Raw genomic sequence first — 15,763 nt, forward strand, 5'->3', positions numbered from 1 at the left:
CATGCTTGGAATGATGGAAAATGTCACTCTTCACTGAAAAAGAAATGAAGCGAGTTAGCCTTCCTTCAGAAGGAAACAAGCACTGAGAAGGGATCTCAGCCACATAGAACGTTTCTACTCTTGAGTCAAGAAGGCCCTGCTTACTAAGCAATACCCACTTCAGAGAAAGGAAGAAGGCAGACATAAATGAATGAAAAAACTTGTGTGCCTCCCACAAATTTGAGATTGCGAGTCTCTGGTCTCAGTCTTTTGCCCTAAATTTTATTTTATTACAGTGGTAGATACAGACCATAAATAAAATGAAGTAAAATATTCATTTGCTTGATAACTAAAACAAATTTCTCTACCTATCAATATACTCCTCGAAGTATGACTAAATGTGGACGGATGTCAAGTGAGTCACAGAAACGATAAATAATGCTGTTTGTCCTTGTGTGTCAGCTGTTCTGCTGTACAAAAGTCATTCTACGGTTACAGAACTTGTAAAGCTAAATGAGACAGTAAGAAATTATTCTTGGTTTTCTTTGCCATTAAATATCAAAAAAACAAAAAAGGGAAAAAGTCATTACATACAGTTCCGATGTTCTGATTCTGATTCTTCCTAAGGATATCTACTACACTGGAGACAAAGTCTAAACGAATGTTTTATTGCAAAGGGATTGGTAACCCACCTCGACTGGTGCCTTAGATTACACTCCTAATCTCTGACCACATGGTAACCATAAACCAGATTGGCAGAGGTATGAGTCAGTGTTCTTTCATGATGACAGTGAGGACAAGGTGGTTTGGCAAATGGCCTTGGTTGCTGTTTGCTTAACAAGGAGAGTATTTTAGCAACAAGCCTGGTAACCTAAAAGCATAACTTTTCAGGTCCAGGTCCCAGCCCAAGAGCCAGATTCATACTCAGAAGAGTCATGTGAGTCTCTTGTCATTGCTTTCGCTCTAACTAGGGCTTCCTCTGCACAAAAACTCTGCATGGCTTTAACTCTACCACTATCTTTCTTGGCTGCTCAATTTCCCCCAGTGGCCTCCAGCCGCCTCCAGATAGGCAAGGGGAAAAAGTAGTTTAAAATAATTAGCTCAGAGAGCACTTCCTCCAAAAGGTACTGCCTTTCCCCAGCCGCCTTTTTCTACTCTGTAATCATGGCAGTGGCCTCAAAATAGAAGCAGCATTTTTTTCTGAGATATCTGTAATCCTCAAGTAGGAGAGCTTTCTGTAACTGAGCTACTGTTCCCTGAGAGTAAAGGGACAGCAGGACAGCATCTTGACAATGCTTTTGGATAGCAAAGGCAAGTTTGCCATGAATTTTTGCATGCAGACTATGCATTTACAAAGCACTTGAAGTGCAGGAAGGAAAAAAAGTGGAACCCAGCTCCTTGGAAATGCCAAATAAACAGCACATTCAAAAGCAGCAATAGGGTAGCCTCTACATAGATGCTTATTTGCACTGAGGAAGATTTTGCTGGGGGTTTCCCTAAATGTCCCAGGTCAGAAGATGGTTTAAGTAAAGTAGAACTTAGTTTGCTGAATTCAGAGAGAGTAACATGTGGAGAAGATGTGCCCAGGGAGAGGCCGGCAGAAATTCTAGTACTGCCATTTACTTTGAAAAAGTTTAGCAAAGGCAACTTGCAGTTGTCAGCCAATGAAAATAACATAACTGGTAATGCAGTGGACAGGCTATGGAATGAGCTATAAACACAGAGACAGAAATTTAGAGGTATCAGCTGTGAATTCCCAGCCTCAGGGTGAATCATTTAGACCAGATGCAGCATTTCAAGGAATCGTTTCTAGTGAAGTGACTAAAGCCTTGGAGGAGGCCCAAGTGCAACATGTTCATAGGCATCCAGGAATCCCATGGGTCAGTTGAAAGAAATGATTTATTTAGGGGGTCCCAGGCCAGATGGGACTTCTGCAGATGATGAGGAGACAAAGGCCAAAGGAGGTGGAGTGGCCCAAATGGAGGGAAGCCTCATGCAGGAAACCAAGAGCTACAGAATTGTTGGCACACCACCAGCAATGAATGGAGACATAGAACCAGAATAACCCAGTTGGAAGGGACCCACAAGGATCATAAAGGCCAACTCCTGGCTCTACACAGCACCATCTCAAATTTAAACCCTATATCTGAGAGCGTTGTCCAAATGCTCCCTGAACTCCAACAGCTTGGGGCTGTGACCCTGGGCAGTCTGTTCCATGCCCTGGTGATGAACCTTTTCATAATCCCCAACCTGACCATCCCTTGGCACACCTCCATGCCATTCCCTCAGGCTCTGTCCCTCTGTTTCCTTTGCTCCCCTCCTGATGAGATTGAGGTCAACATGAGCCCTCTCCTCAGCCTCCACTGCTCTGGGACGAACGCACCAAGGGACCTCAGCTGCTCCTCATATGTCTCACCCCTCACCATCTTCATAGCCCTTCTCTGGATACCATCTAATAGTGTTATGTTCTTAAGACGTGTTTTTCATGTGAAAAAAAAAAAAAAACCAGACATGAAAGCTGTATGCTCTGCTGAAGTGAATAGCTGATAAGGCAAAGTGCTGTTGGGCTGTGACTTGGTGAAACCTTGATCCATGGAAAATGCTCAAGAGACGAAGGGAAAGAAAACATACTTCCAGAATAACACCGGGAAGTGTTAATGACTGCTTGACACAGAAAGAAAATCATCTCCTTTTAACCCTCCGGTCTGTGGAAGTTGGATTATATTGTGATCGGTATTTCTACTGCTACTGTAGCAAGAGTTCCCTTCATGTAAGGGCCCAGGAGGGGTTGTGGGCTACTCGACAGAATAAATGTGCTTTGGAAATGTGTTGAAGCCCCCCTGGCTGGAAGCTGGCAGGAGGAGATATGGCTTCAGGGAGTTCTCCAGGCTTCAGATGTTTCTAGAATGAGTATGGAGTGGCAAAGAAGAATTACTCCTTCTGCTAGCTCCAAAGTAGGTCATTGTGCAATACTACTCCTAAGTGGATCTGTTGGAGGATTTGAAACTACAGCTGTGCAGTCAGGTTCTCTCCTAGTCAGTATGCTGCCTCACAAGGCACTAGAAATTGAGCTCTAAGAACAACAACAATAAAAAAAGTGATTAACATTTCCAGATCATGAGGACAATAGCCAAACGCTCCACAGCATGTCCTGGCAAAGAAGTGTGAAACGTCCCACTTAGTATAAGATGAAGGGAAACATTCACAGAGACAAAAAATAGAAGCTTAAGTTCTAATAGACGCCATTTTCATTACATTTGCAAGAATTTGTGCATTGCAAACAGCTATAATATCAGGTGACATATCACAACGTGCCCTTATATTTTTTTCTTGTCATAATGGATAACTGTGAGGGATTACACTGGGTGGTAGAAATGGGCTTGGCCACATCTGCCTCATCTTGAATTTCCCGTAGCACAACTTTTAAGGAAAAAGAAAACAAATCAAAACCCCTCCATGACTTCTCCAACAAATGAGTCAAAGCTTTGCAATCACTAAAAGAAATGCAGTTCAAAATAGTGGCCCACCTCAATACAATCAAAAGCAAAATATCGTTATTGGTTCTGATTTGGAGCCTAGGTCATCCAATTACAGTGACATTGACAAATTAAGGCAAAGCACAAACAACTGCAAATTCTGCAGAGCACCTTTCATATTCATGATATACCAGAAATATTTCGGAGGATGATAAATTATCTAACTCAAGATATGAAAACTGAAGACACCCAAAAAAACCCACAGGAGAAAGATCCAGCACAAGCCCAAGGAACTCTGAAGCTTTTTTAGAAGATTGGTTTAGAAGGTTTAACTTGTTACGGATGTCATTGGCTTCTGTATAGAAGCTTTCAAGACACAAATTGCACATAATGGATGAGTCTGGTCGGCACCAGCATTTTAGTCTCACTAATAGACAGAATAAAAATGAAGAACGTGTGATATCCCCTAGACTTGAGCAGGCAGTTCCACACTGGAGCCTGCAAAGACTGGTGGTCTTCCTGGAGCCACCAAGATCACAGCAATGATCACACTGCTTGTGCTTTTTTGTCAAACAAAAGAGGGAAAAGTTGTACCAGGAGTACACAAAGCACTCAGAGGTGATATAATGTTTTTTTTTAGTAGGACATTTCTCCGTTCGTATTATATTATGCCTTGGCAAATGGAAGTTGGGCCAGAGCTTTTACTGAGAGTGTTCCTAGAAGTCTTAATCTTCTACGTGTTAGAAGACCACTTTTCATAAATAAAGCTATATTTATCATATAATTTTAATTTCCAGTATATTTACCTTGTTCTACATCTGATACCAGCTGACTGAGAAACAACAAGAGTTTCAATCCACCCAGGATCTCTTTTCAAGAACAGTCCTGTAAACCATAGGGTGTGCAAGGATTATTTGCTATCATTATGTAGCTACACAGATTTAGAAATATATATATGTTCAGATATTAATTGAAACATTTATGTGAATAAAAAATAACCACCTGGGGATAAGGCCTTAACCGTCACCACCTGTTCACACGGTGGAGAGCCCAGCTGGTCTCCAGTCCTGTAGCTCTCTGGCTGGGAGCTGGGAGAACAGGGTTAAGGAGTGTGAAGGAGGTGGTGCCTAGAAGGAAGGGAGTGCCTGGCATTAGTCATCAACACTAGGGTCTGAATCAGTTCACAGAGTACTGATTCAGCAAATTAAACACTGATGAGAAACAGGAGATGTGGCCTCAACACTGCACTGAAGCAGAAGACAGCTGGGAAGCCTCCGGTGATGCCAGAGATGTGGCTCTGAAGTCCTTGCATGATGCAGACCTGGCAGGACATTCCCATGGTCTCCATGGGGGTGGATAGAGGTGTGCAGGAGGGAGGTCATCCTATCTCTTAGAAGAGCCACGAGCTCTGGATGTGTAGGAGGTGGCCTGGTGAGCATGTGGCCACCTTCAGAGTTTGCTTTTTCCAGTATATTTTTGCTCACCCATAGCAGAGGATGTAAATGCTTATACTTAGGCATACTGTGCCTGAGAGCAGTTGCCCACAGTTATACAAAGCAAATGTGCACGGGGAATGCCACATCATCAGTCCTCTGAGGGTGCATGGAGAATTACTGCCAGCACAGTATGATGTTTGCATAAGAGCATTTGATCTGTGCTTCGTACTGTGATTCACAGGGCTCTGCCCTGCTGGAACAGCTAGAAGTTAATACCTGTGCTTTTATACCTCATGCTAGTATTCAGCTCTCCACAGCAAATGCATCAGTAACAGTAAAATTGCAGCAGGCATTACAACCCAAGTTTAACACAGATATTTTTAATTCGTTTTCATTTTTCCACATATTCTTTCTTAACCGTATTTTCAAGCTTACACACTGGGTTTTCCACTGCAAACCCTGCTTCATTTAGTTGAAAACCAGAATGCTAACATTTAGAATTGCAAAGTTGCCAGTGCTGTTTAAACATCCTCCTTAAAATACACAGTTTCGCAAAAATGAAAGTGGTGCCTATGTATTTTGAAGAGCTAAAAATGACACTGCATTCAAAGATACGAAGCATGAAAAGAAATGACACATTAAACTATGAATAATTCAGTTTTCACTTGTTCTCCAGAAACTTACACCGCTTTCTATATAAGCAGCCACTAGAGCACCAACATCAGTCATCAAACAAGTTTGAAAACTACACAGGATTTCACTCCAGGACTTTTTTTTTTTTTTTTTTCATTAGGTGCAGCATTTTCAAAAATATGCTTTCTCATATTTTCATTTATAAAAGCACAGGTCTACTATATAAATAACATTGTTCAAAGCAATGGTGTTTCCTCTTCCTTCCTTTCTGTCAGCTCAACCATTCTGTATCTCAGTTTCCTGACTCTAAATGCATCACAAGACTTATGAACACAAGAATTTAATGATGTTTTGTGTACCATTATTTTCACGTGTTTTTGCATTCTGCATATTTTAGGAAAAATGTGTAGGTAAACCAGAAGTGATGAAAAATAATTGGCTTTTTGGGTGGATCAAAAGATTAGTATCTGCCAGTTCTGGACATACCAGAACAAGTAGGTCTCAGACTCCTGGTTAGGCTACTGAATGATCTCTGCTTTCTGTCTTAGAATCATGGAATCACCAAGGTTGGAAAAAACCTCCAAGATCATCCAGTACAACCATCCACCTGTCACCAACATTTCCCCTTTAAACCATGTCCCTTAGTACAACATCTAAATGTTTCTCAAACACTTCCAGGGACGGTGACTCAACCACATTCCCAGAAAGTCCATTTCAGCCCATTCCAGCTCCTGACCATTTTGTATGGCTGGCACTATGGAAATGCAAGGGAACAAACATTTCATGCAGCTTCATTGTTAAACAGCTGGTTATCACAGCAAGCATGTACTTTGGCAGCTAATTTGGCATCTTGGTTTGTTCTTTTTTTCTTTTGTAGATTTATTTGTTTGTTTCCTTTTAAGCGTGGTGTGGCTCTCTGAATATTTCCAATACAAGCAGACTTTGCTTAAGGGAGAAGCTGAACTGCCTGGACCCATCTGTCATTGTTTGCCCGAATGGTCCTCTGGGGATGTTTCTGCTCCTTCTGTTTCTATGAAAGCAGGCTGATGGCCAGCTGCATGATCCCCATCCAGGAAGTCCACTTGGCCACTGTTCATGTACTGTCTTCCCTCTGGCACAGCCACCTCTGGTGGTCTGTGAGGCATCAAGTCTCATATTGAAGAGCTATTGAGTTCTCTTGAAATACAAACAATAGCGCTGTGTCAAAGTACACTACAAAGCAAAGGAATGTTGGCAATAAAAATTACTTGTAAGCTATGATTAAGATACTAGCAGGACAATTTATAACATTGTTTTATATGACAACAACCAAGATCAGAGGTTTTGTCTCTTATTTCCCTATGAAAACCTTATCAGGATGAAGCTGAGTCATATCACTCTACAGATTTGCAGCAGGACTCCCTCCTACGTGGGTTTTTCAAGAACTTGCTAGCGTGCTTTATTCAGCTCAGCCCACTATGACCATCTCCTCCCCATTCACCACCTAAATCATTGCTGCACAAGCAAGCCTGGATTTTGTTATTGTTTGTTTTGGAGCCACAATAAACCCATTCATCTTTGAAAAGCTTAATTTCACTTCAAAGTGATTTTAAATAAATAATAGCTTAGAGCTGTTCTGGTTTTCTTTCTTTCTTTTTTTTTTTTTTTCCTTTAGTTTCAGTATGTTCTCATTTTTACATTTTAATTGAACAGGCCATGAAATTATATACCAAGGATATCACTGTCACAAGAGCTGTGAGAATGATTGCCACAATTTGTTCTTAGCCATGTACAACTGCTGCAGAAGCCACTGTGATACCTGCCTACTGTAAGTAACTAAACAGAAATGCAAGTGAGGACATGTGGAGCAGTGCATGCAGCTGCTTTTGGACTGAGCTGGCTGAATGCAAGCCAGACTGCTCTGGATATTAGGTAGCTGCACTGACTAGAAAGCTAAGAACACTGTTGATAAGCCCTGCTGAGAGAGCACTCATGGTAAATATAAGCACAGTGGTTTCATTTTCATATCAGAGTTGGCCTGTATCCTGATAGCTCAGAGTGTAAGAGTAGACAAGCAACTATCCACATGCAGACATGTAGATATACCCCTACAGGAATGTATAGGGTCCTTTCATCTTCAGAGAGGGCATCAGTGCCAAAATGTTCTGTCTTTTTTTGAACCCAAAATATTTTGGGTTCTCCATTCTCCCCCGTTCTTTTTGTTGAATGAAACGTCACCTCCATCCTGATGCATATTAAGGCCCCCATATCTCAGTTTGGACAGGGAAGGCTGACAGCTCTTTCACTGCTGGCGGAATAGCAGTGCCTGGATGAAGAGCAGCTGGCTTGTTATACAGAACAACCTTCTTCAAGAAAATCAACCACTTATTCAGGAGCCTCAGTTCAGGCTTCCTTTGTACACCAACCCAACACAGCTCTTCATCCAAGTGAGTGCTTTTTCTTTTGAATCTTTCTGTACTCTCCTGTGCAGCAAAAGATTGGGATGTCTGACACTCAACTACATCTCAGTTTATGCAGATCTGAGATTTGGTAGACACTGGATACAATTTTGCAGGACTGGATTACATGTTAATTCAATTCAGATGAGCCAGAGGTGGGAACTGCAGCCAGATCCCAAACTGCCTGCTACAACTTGTTTGAAGACAGTTCAACTCCTCTCTGCAAATGCAGCCTCTTGTAAGAGCTGTGTTGTTCTAGCCCAGCTGATGCCACTTCTCCTTTACCTGCCCTAAAAAGCCTGGCATCTCCTCTGAAAGGTGAAATTAAGGAGACAACTCTCCTATCTACATCAGTTCTGCTGACTCCACTTTCCCCCGCAGTTTACTGCACAAAAAAAAAAAAAAAAAGGCAGCCAAGAGTGTTTTAAAAGAACATGAGGAGGTTGCAAATAATGCAAAACTTAGGGAATGCAGCCTCGAATTATAATAGTTGGTGTAGTCTATAGACCTTGGAACTAACCCTCACCCATAAATATCCCCACATTTTTCCTTGAGAGGCTTTATTTCCCAGTGCGAGGGAGGAGATCATAAGCATTGGAGACATGTTAAAATGGCATCTATCAGGCCATAGCAATGAAATATCAGTGAAGGACTTTTCAAGGCTACAGAGATACACCATCTCTGTAGTCTACTCTACTTTTGGTCTCATATATATATATATATATATATATATATATATTTTTTTTTTTTCTATTTTAACATGCAGAACTGAAAGAGATGCTTACCCACAGCAGGAAAGGGGAAGTCAGCCAACAGTGAAGAACCATAATTTATATAATCCAGCTCGGAAACAGAAATGAAAGACAGAAAAAAAGACCAAAAAAGAAGAAGTGCACACCCTAAGTCTATACCCAGAAGGACATTTTGAATGATAGTATGAGTTACCTGAAAGGACAGGAAAATCCAGACATTCACCTACTCAGTCTTCATATCATGCAGCATATGACTCAGTTCAGATGGAGAAAATATCTCGAGCTGTCTGAAGGGCAAAGAGAAGAATGTAATCATCAAACACTTCAAGCTCCTCCAGAAGAGACTGCAAAAAGCTGGAGAAGAACCATCAAAAGCACAGAAGGAAGGAACAAGCAGACAGATCTGCTTCCAAATTTTAAGGCATTTAAACAGATTACACCATAAAAACTTCACCCTGCCTCATCCCACATGTCTCATCTCCACGCATGGATATCTTTGGCTTTGGTTTCTTTCTTTGAGGGTAAGTGGCCCAGATAGTAATCAGAACACATAGGTGACACTGCCTCTGATGTGTGCCCTCTTTGGATGCTTCTTGTCTTGCTCCATTTAGCTGACGAATTGAAATCAACAGCACCTCATAAAAATGCTCTCCTATTCCATAGGTGTATCTGGGTTCTATGTGCATTGTTAGCTAGCATGAAACTAAAGAAAATCAGTCCAAGAGCCTCAAATGCAGGTGTCTATTTAGAATCTGCATGGAGACAACTGGGTAAATGATCAAGCATGCTGATCGTTTATAGACTTCCATTAAAATCACCTGCATTTTCCAAGTCTGAGTAGCTAATTAATGTCTTTCCACATGGGCACATATGTCCTTTGACAGGAGAATATCAATGCGTGGATGTTGGATGAGCTCATCAGAAAAGGCACACATAGTAAAGTCTGTCACCATTTTGGTGAGATCCCATTTAACCCGAAAATCAGAAGTCTCAACATTCAGAAAAGCTTTAGGAACTTAGGAATATAACTTATGTATCTGTAGACTGAATAGGGCAGTTGGTCGGTCAGCCCTCAGATTAAGCCTACTCTTTTTCTTTTCCTGTTTCTTCCTCTTTGCTCTCTCCTATTGCATCACTAGACTGCTTCTGCATGCAAAGGTTATTTTGCACAAGATACCTCCTTTTCCAACAGAAAAAATCAATATGAAGAATTTAGCACCTTTACCACCTATCCATGATTCTGTGGGTACAACACTATGATACCATGTCAGCAGCCTTGACTTTCTGCTCTGCAGGTCTGAAAGAACCACACCAGCCTTGATAGCAGTGCCACGTTACAAAGTTCCAGCATTCATACAGCAGTGGAGCGTATGAGAGGAGTAAATATCACCTTCCTGTCACAATGAAACACCTATTGGCTACACCATCAGTAAAGGAATTTTGCCCGGTTGCCAAGCATTATCTAGGCCATACAATTGTGCTTGCAGCCAAAAGGGGCTGCAACAGCCCACCCTTGGGAACTCAATCTGGCAAGTCCGAAGCATACTAGCAAGACATCTAATGAATACATGACCATTTGTGAGTAATTCACTTCACCAATGCTGCTCTTAAGCACAGAGCTAATCTGATGTTAAGGTCTCCCATTAGGCTGGGCTTTGTGGCAGGATTGAACCCTTTTTGCTTTATCTCCCAACTTGACCATGTTGCAGCGCATAGCACTGCATTGGATGGTTAGGGTACAAGAACACTGCTAACAATTCAGATTGAGCAAAAGCGATATGCGAATCACTCCACACGGAGAGTTCATGTCACTGTATTACAGCTGACTAAAAGCGAGGCTCCTCTAGGTGCCTTCACCTTTTACATATCAAACCAATATGGGTCATCCCATATCAGACCAACCAAGATTCTTGGTGCTGGCATCGTTATGAGAGAGGGGCTGTGCTATGGCAATTACATGACACAGATTGAGCAGCAGGAAAACATGAATTAGTGATGTCTTAATGAGACTAATGTATATTGTGTGTAAATTTCCAAATATGTATACAATCAGAATCATAGAATGCTTTGGGTTGAAAGGGACCTTAAAGACCATATAAATTCAACCCCCTGCTGTGGGCAGGGACACCTTCCACTGGACCAGGTTTCCCAAAGCACCATCCAGCCTAGCCTTGAACACCTCCAAGGATGAGGCATTCACAGCTTCTCTTGGCAATCCATTCCAGCACCTCACCATCCTCATTGTGAGAATTTCTCAGTAGCATGTAATTTAAATATCCCCTCTTGCAGTTTAAAGCCATTACCAGTTGTCCTATAACTTCATGCCCTTGTAAAGAATCCCACTCCTGCTCTTCTGAGAGGTCTGGAGCACAAGTCTTATGAGGAGCGGCTTGAGGGAGCTGGGATTGTTCAGTCTGGAGAAGAGGAGGCTCAGGGGAGACCTCACTGCACTCTACAACTTCCTGAAGGGAGGTTGTGGTGAAGAGGGGTTTGGCCTCTTCTCCCAGGCAACAAACAGGACCTGGGGAAATGGCTGCAAGTTGTATCAGAGGAGGTTTAGGTTAGACATGAGGAAAAACTTTTTCTCTCAGAGTGATCAGGCACTGGAATGGCTGCCCAGAGAGGTGGTGGAGTCACCGTCCCCGGCAGTGTTCAACAGGCGTCTGGACGAGGAGCTACGAGATATGGTTTAATTTGTGGTAGCAATGGTAATTAGAAGATGGTTGGACTAGATGATCTTACAGGTAATTTCCAACCTTGTGATTCTATGATTCTATGAACCCCAATTTTCTCAGTCTGTCTCCATAAGAGAGGTGCTCTGATCATCCTCATGGCCTCTTCTGGACTCAGTTCAACTGGAGACACCAGAACTAAATGCAGTATTGTAGATGGAGTTTCACAAGAATGGAATAGATGAGGGACAACCACCTCCCTCTCTGCTGACCACACCTTTTTTGACGCAGCCCAGGATGGCTTTCTTGGCTGCAAGCACACATTGCCAGTTCTTACTGAGTTTTTCATCCACCAACATCCCAAAGCCTTTCTTTGCAGGGCCGCTCTCCACCCCCTCAGCATCCAGTCTGTGTTTGGGATTGCCATGACCCAGTTGCATGACCTTGCACTCAGCCGTGTTGAGCTTCATGAGCTTTGCATGGGCCACCTCTCGAGCCTGTCAGGGTCTCTCTGGTCAGCATCCCTGCACTCCTGTGTGCTGTACCTACAACTACGGTTCACATCACAATTCACCACAGTGCTACTACAACTTGTACAATTGTCGTCAAAATACTGTGTAATTTCTTTTATTTGAGGAATCTAGTAAGCCACAATCATACATTGTCACAGTTTTTATCACAGCAATGCTGAATTGAGGCTCTCAGCACAAGTAGGTGTCATAAATGTCAAGACTGATAAGAAGTTGATCATCCCCTTATCTGAGGAAGTCACCTTGGCTCGTTACATTTAGGTCACAAAACGTAGAATTCTTAAAGAACTAAAGGGTATTTTCTTTCAGTGGTTTAACAAAAATTATGATGTATCTTGGATTTTATATTAGGTGTATGATCATACGAGTCATTAACTGAACAGAAAATAAAAATGAAACCAAGAATAAAAATTTTACAACTACTTATCTAAAGAATAAGGAAGTAAAAGGTAACAAGGGTTCACTGAAAATAAATCTTGCAGAAAAACTTGAATATGTATTATAGTTCCTCTGTGTTGGTTTTTTGTTTGTTTGTTTGTTTGTTTTCTGAGTACCAGTTTCACAATGCCATAAATAAAATATTGGAAACAAAGCTCTCCAATGATTTTCATCTGGCATGGATATTAAAGCAGACGGTGTCCTGAGCTACTTGTCTTCAGCTGAAGGGCTTGACTTTAGCTGACAAATCCAGTGGAGTACCCAGAGCTGCAGAGTATTGACAAGTAAAAGACAAGCCACAGACTCACAGAGCAGAGAAGTTCAGCTTTGGAGTGCCTGGTACTAGCTCAAAAATACAGCCGAGTGATGCAAAACATTTAAGTGACACAAACTCATTTTGGCAGTTCGAGCTTACTGAAACATTTCTGAAAGGACGACTTTTTCCTAGCAGATGGAATGCTGGTATGTGCAACGTTTCTCTGCAATCCATCATAATGTCAAAGCAAATGAGGCAATTTAAGGAACAGAGGCAAGAATTATCCGGAAGAGCTGTTTCATAGAAAAAGGTTAAAAGAGCTAAATACATCTAGTTTTGTTAAAGCAGAGATAGATGGAGGCATATCTTAAGTCAGCAAACACTTAAGTAATGTAAACCTTTAAGACGGGGAGGAAATACTTGGGCTTTTATAAATGGGAATAAGTTGTAATAAAGGAAAAGAGGATGGGGTAAGACTATCAGAAAATCTTCTTGGCAGTGAAGAGCAGGACTTGCGCACACTTTTCAGATGAAGTGACAGGAATTTTTAAATTAAATCATTTTAAAATGAACTTGAAATATACTAATAAACAAGCTACCAGGAGTAAGTTTGTACCGACAGAAGAATGACTGAATGGTCCACATGCTTTCTCTCTTTATTTTTCTTTTTTTTTCCTGGTTTATTTTCAAACAATTTATCATTTTCAACATCTGCCAAAAACAAAGAGAATTTAATCCACAGTACATTCACAACAGAAATCTCAATGACAATGTAGCAGGTTGCATTTCCCACTGTGACTTTTCATCCTCCCAGATGAACTTGTGAAAAGGACCCCACAAACACTGCAGTGTCACCTTGATTTGATCAGAGTGCCTCTGCAGGAGAGACAGGCAGTTCGAACATCTGATTATCGCTGTAGGATTCTGATAGATAACCTCTTATGAATACCAGCAGCCATCGAGGTTCTGGCTTCTAACTGACTGCTCCACCACTCTCCCAGAGCCTCCTGACTCCATTGTAAAGATGGCAGGACAGAAACTGCACATCCATATTTTATCAGTTCTGGTTCTTTGCCCAAAAAAAGAGTTTAGAGTCTCAATGAAGGCAGCTTCCATGACAGTCGGAAGCTGACCTTTGGATGTTCAGAGGAGAAATATTTTGAACTACTATCTGACTAGTCAGTTGCTGAACATCATTGTCTCAGAATTCACACAGTTTATTTACAGAAGTACATTTCAAAAATAATATTTTATATTCCATAATATTTTATTATGTTAGGTTTTTAGTAGGAGACTTGCATTTAAAAAAACAAAAAACAAAACACAAAACTGTTCAATAAGCTCATATAATACTGTGATATCCAAATGTTTGTATTTGTATGCCCAACACACATCAACCACGCAGCTTGGAGAGCCTCAAACTTGTACAAAATAATATAAACCAGATTAGCTCAGAAATAAATCAACAGAATGTCTTTTGCTTTATCATTTACAGACATTGAACCATATTGTATTGTTTTTTTTCCGCACAGAACTCTTGACTGAAAACAGTAGGAGTTCTGGATAAAGATGAAAGGAAGAATATGCACTGTGAGCTATTTGTTTTCTAAATATTTAATAATATCTTTTGAGAAAGACATTCTCTGTATAGAACAATTAAAACTGCCTGTATTTTTATGCTCTAAGATTTAAGATTCATACATGCTATAATGGTAGGACTCACAGTTCTCCTTTTTACTTCACAGACCCTCTATTTTTTCTTTTTTTAATAACACAGTTGTTATTTCCATTTTTAAGTGGAGGCAGATTTTACCATCCTTACATCTTAGTTTCATTAGAATTCCCATTCATTTTAGAGGCGGAATGCGCTGCAGCATAAATTAGAATGAGAAAGTCTGTCTGCTCGGTTGTGCAATGTTGGGTTTAAAATAGAATTGGAAAAAGCTGACTTATTTTCCCAGAAAAGTAATGTGTATACAGTAGAAGCCTTGTTAATAAAGTAAAATAAGGATTACGCCCTGACTGTTGTTTGCCTTTCTAAGTTCTTAATTTGATTGCGTTCTTTGATTCACGTACCTGTTCCCCACAGAAGTCCACATGTGGCTCCTGCTCACAGCACTGATCTGGCTTCGTATTTACTGTGGTTTGAGTGCTTCTGAGAAATGTTAAGAGGGACTCATGAGTTTTCAAGTCACTCATTCACATACGTGCTGCTTCAATGCAGCGGTTAAAAGAAAATGCAGTGTGAGAGATTAATATTTACACTTAGGCCTTTAATTCAAATCAATGTCTTCTGGAAACCACTGTTAGTGGTGAAAAGGTTTGATCCTACACTGCTGATTTGCCATTTATCTCCTCAAAAATAGACTTACCTGATGCTATGGCCATAGTTCAAGAAAACAACAATATATGTAATTTCAACGTGCCTTTGGTGTGTTCAGACAATAAAGAACAGCCTATACAACAACTGTGTAAGAACCATAATAAATGTAACTATTTTTATTTAGTCTATGCATCAGTCAGTCCCTTTGAGACTCTGGATCTACCATTCTATCCAAACCTATTATGTTGCTACAGCAGCTAAAACAGGACCTCATCATTAAGAACTTTGAACCCAATCTAAGATGTTGATCTTGTAGGGAAGTGAATTATGAAGAACACGGGTGCATGCCACACCCCTGGAGTCATGGCTCCTGCCATCACTGCTGCAAAGCACCCAATATTGCCTCCATTTGATGGACAAGCATCCTTGCATATGTAACAACACATGATCTCTCCAATTACACATTTGCTTCCCTCATTTCACAGATCCAAAGACCACAGATGTTGTTAAAATGGATAGTGGTAAGTTCCATTCTTCCTCAGCAGATGGATGTCATTGTATTCTCACACTGACCCTCATGCTCCACCTCAGGGCGTGGTGCAGACAGGTTTGGGTTTGGAGGGATGCCCAAAGGTTACCCAGCTGGGGGCAGGAACACCTCCCATAGACCGGGCTGTCAGGGGCCCCATCCAAGTACCATGTTCAGTCCTGGGCCCCTAGCTACGTGAAAGATATCGAGGTCCTGAAGTGCATGCAAAGAAGGGCAATAAAGCTGTGAAGGATCTGGAGCACAAATCTCACAGTGAGCAGCTGAGGGAACTGGGATTGTT

General features: G+C 41.3%; 1 long non-coding RNA gene across 1 annotated transcript; it reads left to right on the top strand.

Moving 5' to 3' along the window:
- The first annotated feature begins 879 nt into the window (after positions 1-879).
- Positions 880-8,810, top strand: LOC122156170. The gene is made up of 3 exons (XR_006167397.1): positions 880-916; positions 7,217-7,331; positions 8,729-8,810. It is a non-coding gene; the product is annotated as an uncharacterized LOC122156170 (long non-coding RNA).
- The last annotated feature ends 6,953 nt before the right edge of the window (positions 8,811-15,763 follow it).

Source organism: Centrocercus urophasianus, unplaced genomic scaffold (assembly GCF_019232065.1).
Source record: "Centrocercus urophasianus isolate 14NV4802_14NV808 unplaced genomic scaffold, USGS_Curo_1.0 seq_12, whole genome shotgun sequence".
Taxonomy (NCBI): domain Eukaryota; kingdom Metazoa; phylum Chordata; class Aves; order Galliformes; family Phasianidae; genus Centrocercus; species Centrocercus urophasianus.